This window comes from Amphiura filiformis, chromosome 18, assembly GCF_039555335.1.
Source record: "Amphiura filiformis chromosome 18, Afil_fr2py, whole genome shotgun sequence".
Classification (NCBI taxonomy): domain Eukaryota; kingdom Metazoa; phylum Echinodermata; class Ophiuroidea; order Amphilepidida; family Amphiuridae; genus Amphiura; species Amphiura filiformis.
The window spans coordinates 25,341,649-25,357,748 of NC_092645.1; the positions used below are offsets into that span (position 1 = coordinate 25,341,649).

General features: G+C 37.0%; 1 long non-coding RNA gene across 1 annotated transcript; it reads right to left on the minus strand.

The window, feature by feature from the left end:
* Positions 1 to 2,188: 2,188 nt before the first annotated feature.
* LOC140140038 (uncharacterized) lies at positions 2,189 to 14,859 on the minus strand. The gene is made up of 6 exons (XR_011857202.1): positions 14,656 to 14,859; positions 11,137 to 11,235; positions 7,770 to 7,844; positions 7,122 to 7,202; positions 4,311 to 4,381; positions 2,189 to 3,705 (listed from the first exon to the last, which is right to left on the minus strand). It is a non-coding gene; the product is annotated as an uncharacterized lncRNA (long non-coding RNA).
* Positions 14,860 to 16,100: the final 1,241 nt, after the last annotated feature.

The following is a 16,100-nucleotide window of genomic DNA, read 5'->3' on the forward strand; positions in this document are numbered from 1 at the left end:
AAGCATAAATCTTTATGTGCAAGCACCAGTACATGTAATTAGAATATGCTGCAAATGAGCCTTACGGACATGAAATGAAATTCCTAAATATTAGAAATATCCAAAATATGGACATGACTGTCTTTGTTCTCTCAGCGACATATAACAGAGCAAGAAATTAATGTTAAAGGCACCACACTACAAGAACTCATATTTTTCATACTTATTTATTTTTTTTCTTTCTCCTTCCCTCCCTCCTCAACCTGTCTCCCTTTTCATTACTGTTACTTCACTATGTATTTAAGAAATAAAGGGTAATGCATGATCCTTTACATGAAAATAATGTGTCCGAGGCAGTAAAAACGTAAATAATGGGTGAGGCGCAGCCGAACCCATTATTTCAACGTTTTTACTGCCGAGGACACTTTATTTGCGTGTAAAGGATAATGCTGCACCCTTTATTTCTATTCTATTACCACAAAATAGTGTGATTTAAAGAGAAAATATCAAATTTTTTGCCCAAATATTTCAAGTTGTTTACCTCAAGGTGGAGCGCATAACCGTAGCCAAAGCGTATGCACATTCCAATAACACAACCTAACATTCCATTCTCCCCTATAAGCAGGTATGCACATACAATAACACACCCCTGACATTCCATTCTCCCCTACATAAGCAGGTGTGCTGTGCGCTCTGATGTGCGCTCTGATGTGCGCTCTGATGATAGAACATAAAGTTCGTTGCCCTTGACACTTTATCGCTAATTAATGGTCTGTCACGTGACACGTTTCAACAAATCACAGTGCGCGATTTTGAATAATGGGTCGTGGGGGTAATAGAATGTATAATACATGTATCACAAACCTTTTAATATACATGTGCACAGAAAAAACTATTATAATAGCAAATCATTAAAGTGATGACAAGTTTTAACCTTCTACAATTGTACATTATTTTCGCTTTTTAGACAAAAATAAAAGAGATCACGGCAACAATGCTGTATGCAGTGGAATCAGTAAAATCTTGGCTAACAGAAAAGGTTTACTTGTTCCTTTGCTAGTTCGGGCTCAAACACTATGGTCAATTAACTAGTAGTCCAGAAAACGAGAGATGGGCCACTTTTTACATTTTCGTGCATATCAAGCTTGCATCACATAAAATCAACTTTAATGATTATCAAGTGCATTTTTGCTTTTCAGAAAAAAATAAAAATGGGTTTAAAATAGTGTTTAACTAAAAATATACCTGTGTAGGCGACAGTTTATTACATGCATGTATAAATCGGCCTACACATTGTACACATGCAATCCAACTTTTCCAATCACATGTAATGTAACCTCGTACAATGGTCATTTTATCTTGCTTGTATTGCACAATAATATGATTAGTCTCAGTTTCTTTATCTCTTATTGTTCATTCCCATGTGTACATCCATATCAAAAGGATGTACTTGTCGGCTGCTACATGGCTCTCTTTTTACATAATAACTAGAAATAAACACCAGACTCATCTTAACTGGAGGTCACTTTGCCAAGTCACATGGTTTAGGAATACAGAGACCATTTCTAAACCATGTGTCTTGAGAGTGATTTGAAGTGACCTTCACTTGAGACGAGTCTAGTATTTATTCTTAGCTACTACATGTAAAACGAGGCACATATAGCGGCTGAACAAGTGCATCCTCTTGAAGGGTGACAAACCATTCTGTGGCGATACACCTGTTTCCTGAAAGCAAATTCTTTATTTTGATTGGTTAGATATGATGTCATCACAATAATTAAAACCAGAGAACCAGGACTCGACCGCCATCTTGATACCCGCATGGAGCAAAAATTGGGGGTAGTTGGTTTCGCTTGGAATGCGCAATCGTTATCATGTGAGCAAGACATCGCATACTAGATGAGAGACGCACTTGATGCGACCTGCATGCGATATCTATAAGTTTCAGATGAGACACAGAATTGTTTGCGTTAGTTTCAACGCACCGTTATCAAGGACCCGAATACCCCCACTTGTACATGGCGGTATAGGGAGTCTGGGTTCTCTGGTTTGAATTCTGTGCATGTCATTGATTTGAAATGCTCGGCTGGACAAAATATTTTAATCAATTAAAATAAAAATGAACCAAAAGACAAAATGACCCAATGTATCATGTTTTTACTTAATCTTGTATTAATTTATCATCTTTTGTTACATGTCTATACAGGCCTATGTATTTATAATTACTCATATTATTTTGCATACAATAATTATATTTACCTTGTTATACTCCTCCAAGGTAATTATGTACAAGTAACTATAGTAGTCAGCAAGGTCCTTCAGTGTTGTCTGACTGCTCTTTCAGATTTTTGAATAAAAATAACTAAGTCACACATTGCTACACAGCTTGATTGGGAAATAAAGTGCTGCTGAAGAACCTTGCTGAAAACTATAATAATTTTTTTCACATTATCATACCAATATAGTTCTCTTCACATAAAGGTGCCACAATATTAGGCCCTGTATTTGGTGCCATCCTCATACATTTAATATATTTATACTAGGCAAAGACAAAAAATGTTCTATGATTCGACCAACCCAGATTTTGGCTTTTTATTTTATTTTTTGTTTAGCAGTATGCAATGAAAAACTTTTGCCTAAGTTGATTAATTTTGACTGCAATTTGTTTCAGAAAATTCAGATTTTTCAACTTTTCACAGATTTTTACAGTACAGTAAAAAACAAAAATTTTAAAACAAATCCTGACCCAACCACCCACATCAGGCTATTCCAGTTGAAATCCATACACCCCCAATGGAAGACATGCCCTTAATCTTCAAGACAGGGAGTGTAGATTTCAAATGGGGTTACCTGAATGGGTGACTCCATTTGCATTCTACACTCCCTGTGTGGCAGATTAAGGTCATGTCTTTCATAGGGAGCATATAGATTTCAACTGGGATAGCCCATTTCATTGGGTGCAGTTGCTCAACATGTGGTTTCCTCTAACACCTCAATGCCTTGACATCATTAACTTCATTATACTTGTACTCACATCCATCATTTACTGGGATTTAGTATTCAGATATGATTAGTAAAAGTCAAATATTGTGAGTCTTAATGGTTAGTTGATGAAGATGAAACAGAGATGCCACTGTATCGTTTGCAAAAAGAAGGAAATTAAAAACTAGTGCGTAGCGAGAAGAGCACACACAATATACAAAAGTACCAAGTCAACAGGTTAAGGTTCCTAAATATAATGCACAAGAAATCAAAAAATTTCCATTTGATCATGTTCCTTGCACCACACTCAGTTCCACTTGTTCTTTACATCTTTCTCAATGTCTGATATACCGTCTGTTCATTGGATACTCTTGTAGTTTGCCGTTTCGGTAATTTATAGTATGTTTATTCCATTACTCTATACAGTTTTGATCTACAGGGCACATGCGAAGAAATGGCCAACTGGCTCTTGGTAAAAACACAAAACACAGACAGTAGTCCACATAGCCTAATATCCTTTGCTGTGGCTCACAGTATCATTAAAAGATGTTGCGCATATGTGTTGATATTAAGAAGCATGTCTAATGCTATCAGATAATTGGATTCAGAAATTTTTCTGACTTTTTGGAGGTTTTGACATTGAATTTTTGACAAGAAGCCTGAATTCCAGCAAAAACAGGTGAGTGGCATCTCTGATGAAACATGGTGGTGAATGGTGATGGTACTGCCAAAGTGTTAGTTAATCTGCAAATGAAATGAAAAACAAAATGAAATAAAGATAAACCTCAAATAATTCCTTTACCACGCCGTAGTCAATTACATTGGCAAAAGATGAATAGTAATTATTCCTGCTATATAAGAACTGTATATTTTCATTATTTTTACATTTTCTAAGCTTGCTGACGCTTCTTTCTTTGTCATTTTTAATAATGCCATGCAACAAAAAGAGTGTATCAGAATAAATCTAACAGCTGGATTGCAAAAATTAAATGAATGCTGCGTATATTTTATTCCCACAAATTCAATATGGAATACAATAATGTGCAAATTTAAAAATCCTGCCACTCCAAGATTATAGGCAAAATATTTAATTCTCGATCATGAGATGATGTACCTTCTGCGTACTGTTACATCAGCATACTTTTCGTGGAACAACACACTCGCGAGACCAAAGACTGTGATTGGTAAATTCTCGAAAGATGTGCTGGCGCCGTATCTTTGCGTAGTACGCTTGACGCAAATATCTGTGCGTACCGAAGTTGGCTTTCATGATCGAGAATTAAATATTTTACCTACAGTTCAATGTAATATGCATACATCTTTCCTTTGAAAAAAAAAAAGTTGCTTACCTTGGTCTTTGCTGTCACCACTACAGGCTCATCGTCATGTGGACTGGACATTGATACCGTGTTAAAGTCATCTGAAAAAAATAATAAGTGGAATACATGTATGTCATTCTTACTTACTTTGGACTCAAATGCATGGTTTTTCTTAGTACACAGGAGAGTTATAATTGTGCCTTGAGATACAGGTATTGATTTTGAAAGTTATAGCATCATTTACTAGGTTAGGCTATTTCTTGATGACACACATGCTGAGCACCGCTCACTTAAGGGAAGTAGATTATGTTCGGCTATGCAATTCACATCAAATAATCAATTTGATTTACGCAATTTACAAATCGCACAAAATTTAATTCAATCATTAATTTCTCGATCACTCTGGTTTGTTTTTACACAAGTGAGGCATACTTTAATTAACAACATTCTTATCATGTTCATATCAATTTGATAATATGATGACTGAAACAAGTGAGGATTTTATTGTTCTATTCTATTTAAAATACACACTGTAATGAAAGACAGAGAGACTAAATCGCATCTGACGTCAGAGCAAAGGGGCGCTGTGATTGGTTGCCAACCTTCGCAGTATGGCATTTTCTGTCTAGTTTCAGACATGAACTAGTCTTTTTATCTCTGTCTTTCAATATACCCCTGTGGAAGAATTTGGAAATATCTCCTACAGGGGGAGTATGAATTTCAAATGGAATGAACACATTAGGCAGCCCCATTTGAATTTCATACACCCTCTGAGAAAGATTCAACCTGAATCTTCCACAGATGGAGTGTAAGTTTCAAATTGAGCTACCTAATATGTTCATTCCATTTGAAATTCATACTCCCCCTGTGAGATATTTCCAAAATCTTCCACAGAGGGAGTGTGGATTTTAAATGGGATAGCCCATTTGTTGAGGTGCTTATTGCACATTCATTGTCTTAACCCCACCCAGCATTGTATTTGCAGCATTTATTTTGAGTAGCAAAAGGTACTTGGCAACATTTGTTTGGTGTAGTAATTCCTAAATTTTGCATAGCATTTTTTGTACAAACTTAATCAAGGGGGAAATATCAGAGATCTGTAGGCATGCAGACATAAGCATGTATGATAACTATCTAAATTTGGCATACCTCACAAAAAACTGTGTGATCATGATTTTTGCAGTGAAATTGGCTATTATTTTGCATTCCATATTGAGTGTCCTGCGATAACCCTGAGATTAGATAACTGTTCACCACTATATTCACACCATGTAGGCCACCAGCTAAAAGCACAAGAAGCCCCCGAGTTTCCTCTGTCATCTGCAGCGCCCACTTTAAACAGATAACAGATTCCCTGGTGAAGGCTCATGATACCTGATCCCAGGCAGCTTCTTAAGCAGGCAGCCTCTTAGGCTCTTCATGCTCCATGCTGGAGTAACCCCCCTACATTCTAGTCTGTCTACCTCAACGATGTCCTAGTCAAGCCAGAGACTCACTAGGACGAAAATGTTCAACAAGTTTTCGAGTGTGTGGTTGTTTGATGAGTTGGGAGGTGCATTGCATGTTCTCCTTCCTATCTCTCATAATTTTTTCTTCTTCCTTGGGCTTTAGATCACCGATTCTTTAATTCTCAACCAATTTCAACAAATGAGGTCTTAAATCAGAGCTAAAGGGTACAGGTATATAGTTTGATCAGCTAGTAATAGGCGGGAAATGTTAGGCTTTTACTAGTACACCGAAAAGTAGCCCCACATTAAGCTATTTGTTGACCTGCCTGGTCTATATTTTGTGTGTTCAAAAAGTTAACAAAATATAGTACTTGAATTAATAATTTGCGATGCTTCTGGCAAGATGTCACCAGAGAATTCTCAAAATTAAATATTTTGATATTAATCTGCCATGTTATAAGGCCCCCCGATTACGAGCTGGTCAAACTATAGGCTGTTGGTTTTAATTCCATCATATTTAACTTTTGGCATGATTAACTGCATTACTTGAGAATCACATCATAGTCTTATCATCACCTCAAATTTGGTAGTGGCGTCTGCTTTCATGTGGTTGTGCCACAAGGGTGTTGACAAATTGCCCTTGTATGTGTGTATACGCATTGCGGGGAGTATGTACATGTACTGCAACCAGCAAAATATGCACATACGTCACTGCCAACCTTGAGGTGAATCACCCTATACATGCAGGAGCTATGATGCTATACCTCAATTAAATTATGATGGTGATTAAAACTTCAAATATAACCAAATATGTTACCTAGTCTGCCACCATGAAATGAACGGAAAGTCGCAAATTGGTAGTTTCAAGATGTCCTGGCTTCTGCATTGTTGTTTTGTTTTACACACACATGTTCAAGCCAATAGTATGTCCTTTGTAAAAGACATACTGCTGGTTTGTACAGGTGAACGGCAAACAAACAACATCAACTCAGTCAGCAAGGATGTCTCAAAACTACCAACTTGCAATTTTATGCTCATTTTGTGTTGGCAGGTCACATATGTGATATGATCAAGGGGAATGAGTCACATGTCAGCAATTTTCAATTGGAAGTTTTTTACATCATCTGGCAGTTTACAAATGCTACATTTTTATGCAAACCCCATCAAAATCAGACATCTGGTTACCGAGTTATGAGCAATTTATCAATGACTGAAAACAATATAAAACAAAAGAATTTGAACACTGTTTTTGCCAATATCTCAAAAACAATATTAGCGACATCCGACTCATTCCCCCTTGATCATGTCACAGCAGCAGTCAGATAGCTGAATAAGTGTATCCCAACACTGCTGTTATGACATACTTGTAGATATGCAAGGAAATCACTCATACCTTGCCTCTCATAAGCAGTTGCTGCTGTCACCACTACAGGACGGACATCATGTGGTCCAGACTGGACAACTGGGGATGGTCCTGTAAATATAAACAAAATGAAGTGAATTTGTATGAGCAACAACAGAAAAGTATGTACATACAGCTCTATAAAAATATAATAACAAACTTCAGCGTATTCGTCTGTGCATCTGATTTGCGGAGCTAAGAGATGTGAGCACATATCTCAACACCTTGTGAGCCTTCATTGGCTACCTGTCAGCCAACATGTTTATTTTAAGTTGCTTGTTTGTACCAATATTTGAATGGCTCTCTACCAACATACCTCAACTCAGCAGCATGGATGTCTCAAAACTACCAACTTGCAACTTTATGCAAATTTTGTGGTAGCTTGGCTTGGCTGAGATCAGTGAACCATTTTGGCTGTCCTCCCTAATCGAGCACATGGTGAAATAATGAAGTAAGTGGGTACACTATGTATCCTCCGCGTGAAACAAACAAAAATGGCAGTTTTGATTCAGAGTTCTCTTCATCTAACATCTATGCTCAATGCACACATAGGTTTACAACCCAGCTTTCCAAACAAACTGTTGGAGCTTTTAGTTACAGCTCATCCACATTTAGATATACTATAAGATTTGTACATACCCCTATGATCAGTCCTTGAAGTTACAACTAGAGGGGCAATGTTGTGTGGCCCACACTGGGCAACAAATGATGTTTCTGTATAAAGGAACAAACAAAGTAGAAGATAAAATTAGGAGAAGAAGAAGAGGACCACAATGGGCAACAAATAATGTTTCTGTGTTAAGTAACAAAGGTGAAGAAGAACACAAAGAAGAAGACGGAGATGAAGAAAAGGAAGAGGAGAAGAATGCAATTTAAACAAACAAATAAACTAACAAACAATAAAGCAAACAAAAGCAGGCTTTATACATAATGACACGAAAACAATTGCATTGTTGAATTCAGCAACCTTGAAAGCCGCCGGTCTAAAATTAATCATAACATACATAGTTGATGATACATGACATGTTCAAACACAGCTGCTAAAATTCATTTGTTCAGGCATGCATGTAGCCCTTATTAATAAAAAGAACAGAACAATAAAGAAATTAAACATTAAAATATCCAGGGATATACACCTATAGGCATTTTAGTTTTCTCGATCATAGAATTTCTAGAAACACTGGATACCGAGCTTCGCTACCACTACCGGTCAAATGTCACCCCTGCCACCATGGCCGCACATTGCACTTTTTGCGCCGGATTAAATGATTAATTACGAAGCCAATAGTATCAATATTCAATAATTTGAAATGCACGCTATATCATCAATATTCCCAGGTAAGATTTTATATAGTAAGTTCTAAACAAAATATAGCTGCTGTTTTCCATGAAATGCACATAATTGGTAGTCAAATGAGTCTTCTACAATGAATTAATCACATTAATTGCATGGTACTAGTACAACCACCTCTGCTTGTTTTAGTTTTAATGTATGATAAACATACAGCCAAATATTGGGCATTCTTTCTATCTTTCTTTTCCGTTCATTTTTTGGCAAAATATCTGAAAAGGACAGTCACACTGTAGTTCTGTACACACCTGTATTGGTACTTTTGTCTGATGCACTGCTGAAGGTAATGGAAGCTCTGGCATTTGCCATGCACAAGCTAGGTACATGTATGCTTTGTTTCTCACAAAAACCCAACCAGAGGGCAGACAGCCCCCTTGGAAAATATTTTCAATTGACATTTAATGCCAAATCAGCCCAATTTGGCACATATGACCTCCAATCAGGACAAATATTTCAATGACTAGGCTTTTGCCCTGTTCGAACAACTGGGCTGGCTACACACATTACTGGCCTAATTCATTTGGCTGTATCTCTTGTGGCTATCCGACTCCCAAGACCAAAATCACCAGAGAAAATAACTGCTTGAGAATCAAGTTTACAATCACACCAGAGATCATATACTTTGTGTCATAAACTATGCTGTGTAGTACACAGTGTGTATACACATTTCTGATGAGGTTCCATCATGGGGGAAACAAGTTAGATGGAAGACATGGGAACTTAGGTTACTGATAAATTACCATGAGAAATATGCCTGGCACTCACATTATGACACCATGTGTATATCCATATCAAAACGATCCACTTGTCGGCTGCTACATGGATACACACATATGCATAGTGGTGTCTTATGACGAATGAATCATGAGGGGACCCCATCCCTGCTGATCTGGCCTTATATAGGACACAGGACTCCTTTACTTCATTTTAGAGTGCTGCTAAAAGCAGAGTTTCGATAAAAGCCTTATAACTCATCAGCTACCCCAAGCCATTTTACCAAATTAGCACCCTATACTCTGATAAGCTCATTCTAGGCGGGACTCATAACATCTTTGATTGATATAGAATTATGTACACACAGCTGGGCGCAGCACCTACCGGAACTGCGCTTTGCGTGACTGACATGCACTTTCGTGAATATACCGGGCGTAAGTTGGGACTTTATTGGCTCGTGAAGTAACAAAAACCGAACAAATCTCGCCTATTAGGAGCTTATCATAGTATAGGGTATGTCATGTGAATTTACTACATGCTACGCCCTTATGTACTTGCTGATAATTAGAATGGTGTATAAATGTATTGTTGAATCAAAATAAGAGTAAATTGTCACCTAATGCGGCTCACCAAAGTTTTTTATTTGGTGCCATCAGGGATTCATACCAGGAAATCAAACAAATCCTTGAACAAAAAATCCTATTTCTGTAATTTTGTAAAGTGTAGCAAGTGAAAAACCTGAACACTACAGACATGGAAAAGAAACAGACCATATTCACCAACAGGTGAAGTCCATCATCTCCATGAAGCCAATCACTCCATGAAGCATGCGCACATGAACGGTAGGGGTCTACACCCATTCTGTGCCTGTTACCATGTTGATGGTTTTTTTCAATGCACAGGCTTGACATTTATTATGCATAAATGTACATAGGCACCACAGAGCTTATAATAAACCAAAATACATCTCCATGATAGCCAGAAAAGACATGTGTGATTTGTTAGACACGTAGGCCCTCACGAAGCATACAAAGCTCAGGGACTCTATATCTGTAGTCTGTATAGGTTTTCATCTGTGCCGAACATATCCTAAATAGTCGATAAGGCGATCGACTATGGTGCGAGAGGTTGCAAGTTCGATCCCCGGCGGTGGTTATAGTATACTCTCTTGTAAAAATTGAGTAAGCTTGAAGTTCCCCTGGACAAGGAATTTACTGCTAATTTTGTCGTCGTAACCCGTTCGAAACTCGGGGCGCTGATTCTGGATGTGACGGTCAATTGTGGAATGTCTAGGGGTATGCACTTCTTAGCTGCAAGTCTCTGTGTTGTTTGATGGTTTATGGAATGATCATTGATGTGGGGCCGTAGTGGTCCTCGACAACCTGTAAAGTGTGCTGAGACTTGTGAATCAACGTCTAGACGTTGTGCCTGTGCATAGCGCACTATAAATCACTGCGCTTTTTTTTTTTTGTAATAAGGGCAAAAGGTCACATGTGTTGTTTGGTGGTTTATGGAATGATCGTTGATGTGGGGCTGTAGTGGTCAGCGACAACCTATAAAGAGTACTGAGCCTTGTGGATTAACGTCTAGGGTGTTGTGCCTGTGCGTAGCGCACTATAAATCACTGCGCTTTTTTTTGTAATAAGGGCAAAAGGTCACATTTTAGTCAATGTTGGAAGAGTCTGTCCATAGACACCTGTAGCTCATACCAATGTTCCATGTACGCAGCGGAATTGAGCTTCATATTTATTTCATTTTTTTTTTACACATAAAAACACCACCTTCACTTTTAAGTTGAAAGTTCATCTGTGTTGGTATAAATCATGATTTTGATTTAAACTTTTGATCAAAAGTTTGGATCAAAAGTTTAAATCAAAATAAAAAAAATATATACTTTGACTGTTTTGTTGGATCACTAATAGCATATTTAGGTGTCATTACCTGCGCATTCTGCCAGTTATTACTCGGCCATCACTCAGCATTGATGATTCTAATGGTGTGTGCCTTTGAAACCATTCCATCTTCTTTTCATTTGTTGATCTGAAAACAAACAAAAATCAACCAAACAAAATGTTTTTCTCTGCATAAATTTCACACTGTATAAAACTTACTTCCTCTACATGTACATGAATAACCAGTGAAGCCTTGTTTTACTATATGGGCCAGATGGGGCCAGACCCAAGATCCAATATCCTGAAAATTAGGACAAAAAACAAAACACTGTAAAAAGGAAAGGTTTCATTATCAAGCCTTATATATTTAATTAAAAGCCTGCAAAATAAACAAAACAAAACTGCTAAGATACTCCCGCTATATAACTCACTTTGAGTCCATGATTTGAAATAAAGATTAAAATATTGTACTCTAGACTAATACATTTTGTAGAATGTATAGTAGTTAAAAACTGAGTAATAATTTGAATCCAGTGGAGTGCATATGGTTTTGGCTTACCAATACATTTATCAGGTGGTGTACATGCTGCTGAATTTTGTTTCTTCAACCTTTGCACTTTTTTAAAATGTTACATGAACTAAACTCCAATTAATCCAATGTTGATCAATTTTTCCTCCTTCACATCTTTTCTCCCACCTTTCTTCCTTTTTAAATCTCTTACTCTCTTTTACAGCGGAAGTCAAAGAAGATCTGAATTTTTCAAGAAGAAGAATTTTTGACTTGGCACCCCCGGGATTAGAACCTTTGACCCCCACATGCCAACCACACGATGGCGGACCGGTACATTGTAGCTGCACAGGTTATTGCTGCCCTGCCAGCAATTCCATGAGCATATCACACTTAGGGTGATTGCGTCATCGCAGACCCTGGGATTCATGCATGCGCAGAATTTTTCATCATGGTATTTTGTGGTATTTACAGGTGTTAGGGTTAGAAGACATTCTAATCTGGAAAAATACATCTTACCTAACCCTAACACTGACCCATGGTTTTGATATCGAAAGTCAAAGAAGATCCGAATTTTTCAAGAAGAAGAATTATTTCTGACTTGGCACCCCGGGATTCAAACCTTTGACCACCCCGCATGCCAACCACACAATGGCGGACCGGTAGCTGCACGGGTTATTGCAATTACGTGAGCATATCACACTTAGGGTGATTGCGTCATCGCAGACCCTGGGATTCATGCTTGCGCAGGATTTTTCATCATGGTATTTTGTGGTATTTACAGGTGTTATAGGGTTAATATACAATTTCCTTCAAATTTTGAATTTTATATTATATACTTAAAATGCTAAAATAATACTAGTAATAATTTTTTGGAAGGGGTTCTGTCCATGTTGAACTGAAATAACAAGTAAAGTGAAAGAAACCCTGCTGGTTATTTTGGCCGTTTAACATGCAGTTCTATAGGAGGACAAAAAGTCACAATTCTTTGAATCATGACTTTATCTTGAACTTTGCTCTATTTACCTAGAAACACAACAACTTTGGCTGATTCCATTTAGGTGCAAGTTGGGACATTACAAATATGCCAAAAAATCAGGTTTGATAAAAAATTAACCAATTTCATATTATAAGATCATACATTATGGCTTTAATCCTGATAAACGTATTAATCACTTCTTGTAAGGCCTTACTCCAACCTGATTAAACATAAATCACCAAATTGCATGAAGTCATATTTCTTGTGTGGTCTAGGAAAACCCACTGTTGCTACAAATTTTTAAGATACCACAGGCATTTCAAAGAAAGTTGAGGTTTGATGAAATGGGAAAACAAGGTGTTCCAAACCGAAACACAGTGGGCCCCAATGAAGGTGGTGCTATATCTATAATTGTAAGGTAGATGAAATTCAATGATCTAATATCCAAACACAAACAAAAAAGGATGAATAATTGATCTAATAACTAGCATGCGAACCATGACAGGCGTTTAATTTTGTGTTTGCATGCATCTTTTGGGAGTTGCTGGTTGTGTGTAAAAGTGCGACTTGAAATAAATGAAAGTGCAAAAAACTTATCTTGCAATTGCAAGTTAATCAAATTAATCTGGTCCTTTGCTCAAGAGTGCTAATAGATGTGGGAATCACACAGAACTTGATTTAAAGTACACTTTAGTCCAGCATGATTTTCTGGACACCCTGTATGAAAGACACTTCTGTTCTCTTTGTTTTGGCCATGTAAATTAATCCAAAAAAATATCATGTAAACACTTGAAAACACTATTTTAAAAAAAGCACCTAATTGTCGCATGCCTTAAAACATTAACCCTTACTTCCTTTTGTGTTTTGAGTTTTTAATTTTATACAAGTATTAACTTTATACCATTAAAAAAACGGTTATTCAAGGGGTTTCAAAAAATTCAACATAGTGTGCAAGTTTATTTTTAAACCCCAATTTTCTAAAGAATGGCCATGAATACTGTTTTCCAGGCCGCCATATGTTCATATTAACACATTTTTCAATTTTATTTTCAACCCTAGAATGCTTCTTTGGAAAATTGTCATACAAAAAACAATACCTCCATATATAAAGATAGAACAGCTTATAATTACAATTATATTTTCCACCACAATGACATTTGCTCATAGCATCACTTTTGTGCTGAAGATCACTGCATTCTGATATTCCCATTCAAGTTCCTCCATTATTAGAGCCCTAGTCAATTAAATTGGTTACTTCAATGCATGCATTAAAGCCACTGTACAATCTTATAATATGAAATTCATGAAATTCATTTATTTTTTTCAAACCTGATTTTTTTGGAATATTTGTAATGATACCAGAAAATGGAATCTGCCAAATTTGCTGTTTGTCAGGTCAAATTAGCAATCTCGAGACAACTTTTTAAAAGTCCCCCAATGTGAACTCCAAGGTAAATGGCCAAAATAACCAGCAGTGTTTATTTCACTTTATCGCATTATTATGGCTTAAAATGGACAGAAATCCTTCTTGACAGTTACTGCTAATATTATTTCAGGATTCAGGGTCAAGAGTAACAAAATTAAAATTTGATGCAAATCTTCCACGTCTTAGCTTCTGAGACTTACAACTATGATAGTTCTTTTTGTTTAGCCCAATCAGTCATGTCAAAGTGTCAAGGCATCTATACCACACTTGCATCTTAAAAAAATATGCACTTGTGTACATGATAGCGTTTTGACTGAAATGCTCGCAGTTAGAAATGTGTACAATGAAATGCGCTCTGACGTTAATGACTGTTTTTGGCAAAAAGCACTATAGGGTCATTACGTGTCCGATTACACAATGGGTTACACCCGACCCTCTTTAAATTCAATTGGCTCAAATTTTGTTTATGGGATAGTTGAGGTTGAAAAAGCTTAATTTTAAAATTTAAGACCTGTCAGGCCAATTAAGAACCAATTTGAAAGGGGTCAGGTTTTAATTTCCTTTTGTTTGTGTGCGTGATTTGACACCGAATGACCCTATATGCCTCCTGTCATATAAGTGAGATAAAACAAATGAGATATAAAGCACATCTTACCAACAGATAAAACATAACATCAAAATTGCTTAGAAGCCATTTAGATGGACTTTCGTAATGCACAATCCAGAATCATTCCATGATGGTACATGCTTCCTATCATAATCCATCATCACTTTTCAACATTGTAGCAAATCCCATCTCCAGCTGATACATGACATCTTAGTCTTTCCATAAAATGTGTCCTCCGACTTGCCTGGCCTGACAGTGTGAATGTAGCTATCCATATGAAATTGTAAACAAACAAAACGTTGGACTGTAAGGTGAAAGTTTTTTGATCTACGTCTGAAAAAGGTGGCATGTGGAATTTGGAAAAGAAACACAAATTGTAGAATAATCTTGGCTGCATGGTATGGTTGGTTGACTCCCACCAGGATTCCATAGTGTTGTTTGTGAAGTTTTGTTGCCAATATTCATCCACATCATTGAGGCTCTTTGAAATGGTTCACAACTGCAAGCACATATGTTTACCAACACAATCTGCTCAGACCTTAGGCAATTATAACAATAACCTATTTAAATATTCTCTTTTTCCAATTCTTTTATTAGTAATGTTATAGCCATTGTTCCAATTCTTTATTAAATGCTATAGCCATGTACTGAATAGCAGTACATCTGTATCCATGTGGCTAAAAAAAGATGTTAATTTATTTCCAGCAGGTGTACCAAAAATGGCGCTGTGCATGAAATGTGTTACCATGGAAGCATAAACATTGCCATGAACTCACCATCAATTAATTAGTACCTAGGACTATCACAATTTGGCTTGAGGGTCTACATGTATGTTGATCAATACACTACACAAGAGTGGTTTCCTGAATTGTTTGTGCTCATAATGTCTTACACATGTATCCATATATGACCGAGTCAGGTGTCTTATCCACCTGTTCTACTAACTCTCTGCACACGGGTTTCGACTGCAGACGACAAGTTTCAAATTTCATTTGAATTTTTCAAAAAATTCCAGAATAACGTTTTGAACCACTAGGTTAAAATTAAAAACCAGTTTTGACCCCTGCAGAAATAATGGTTTGGTCCTGTTAGTTTCTTGTTATAAGATCAATATGAGGTGATATAAGATCAATATGAGGTGATACATGTGTATTGTCTATTTGTTTATCATGGGCACCATCAGCGATCATTGGGCCAATCAGCGATCACCTTTAACAAGGCTTGATTCTTGTGTGTGTGTATGTATCACCATTATTCTGTCAACATTCATGCAGACAAGTCATATGATGAATTTTTGACTAGCATGCAGAGCATTAATAAATTTGTCATGATACATAGCGACTGAGAACAAGATGACACACTAACATAATGTACTACTTGATATAGTAGTTGATCAAGTAAGCCCCCGCCCCACGACACTCCCAATCTGAAGTGGCAGGGATATGCCTCGGCCGTGTTGAAAGTAGGGGGTTTCAGGTAAAATATACATTTAT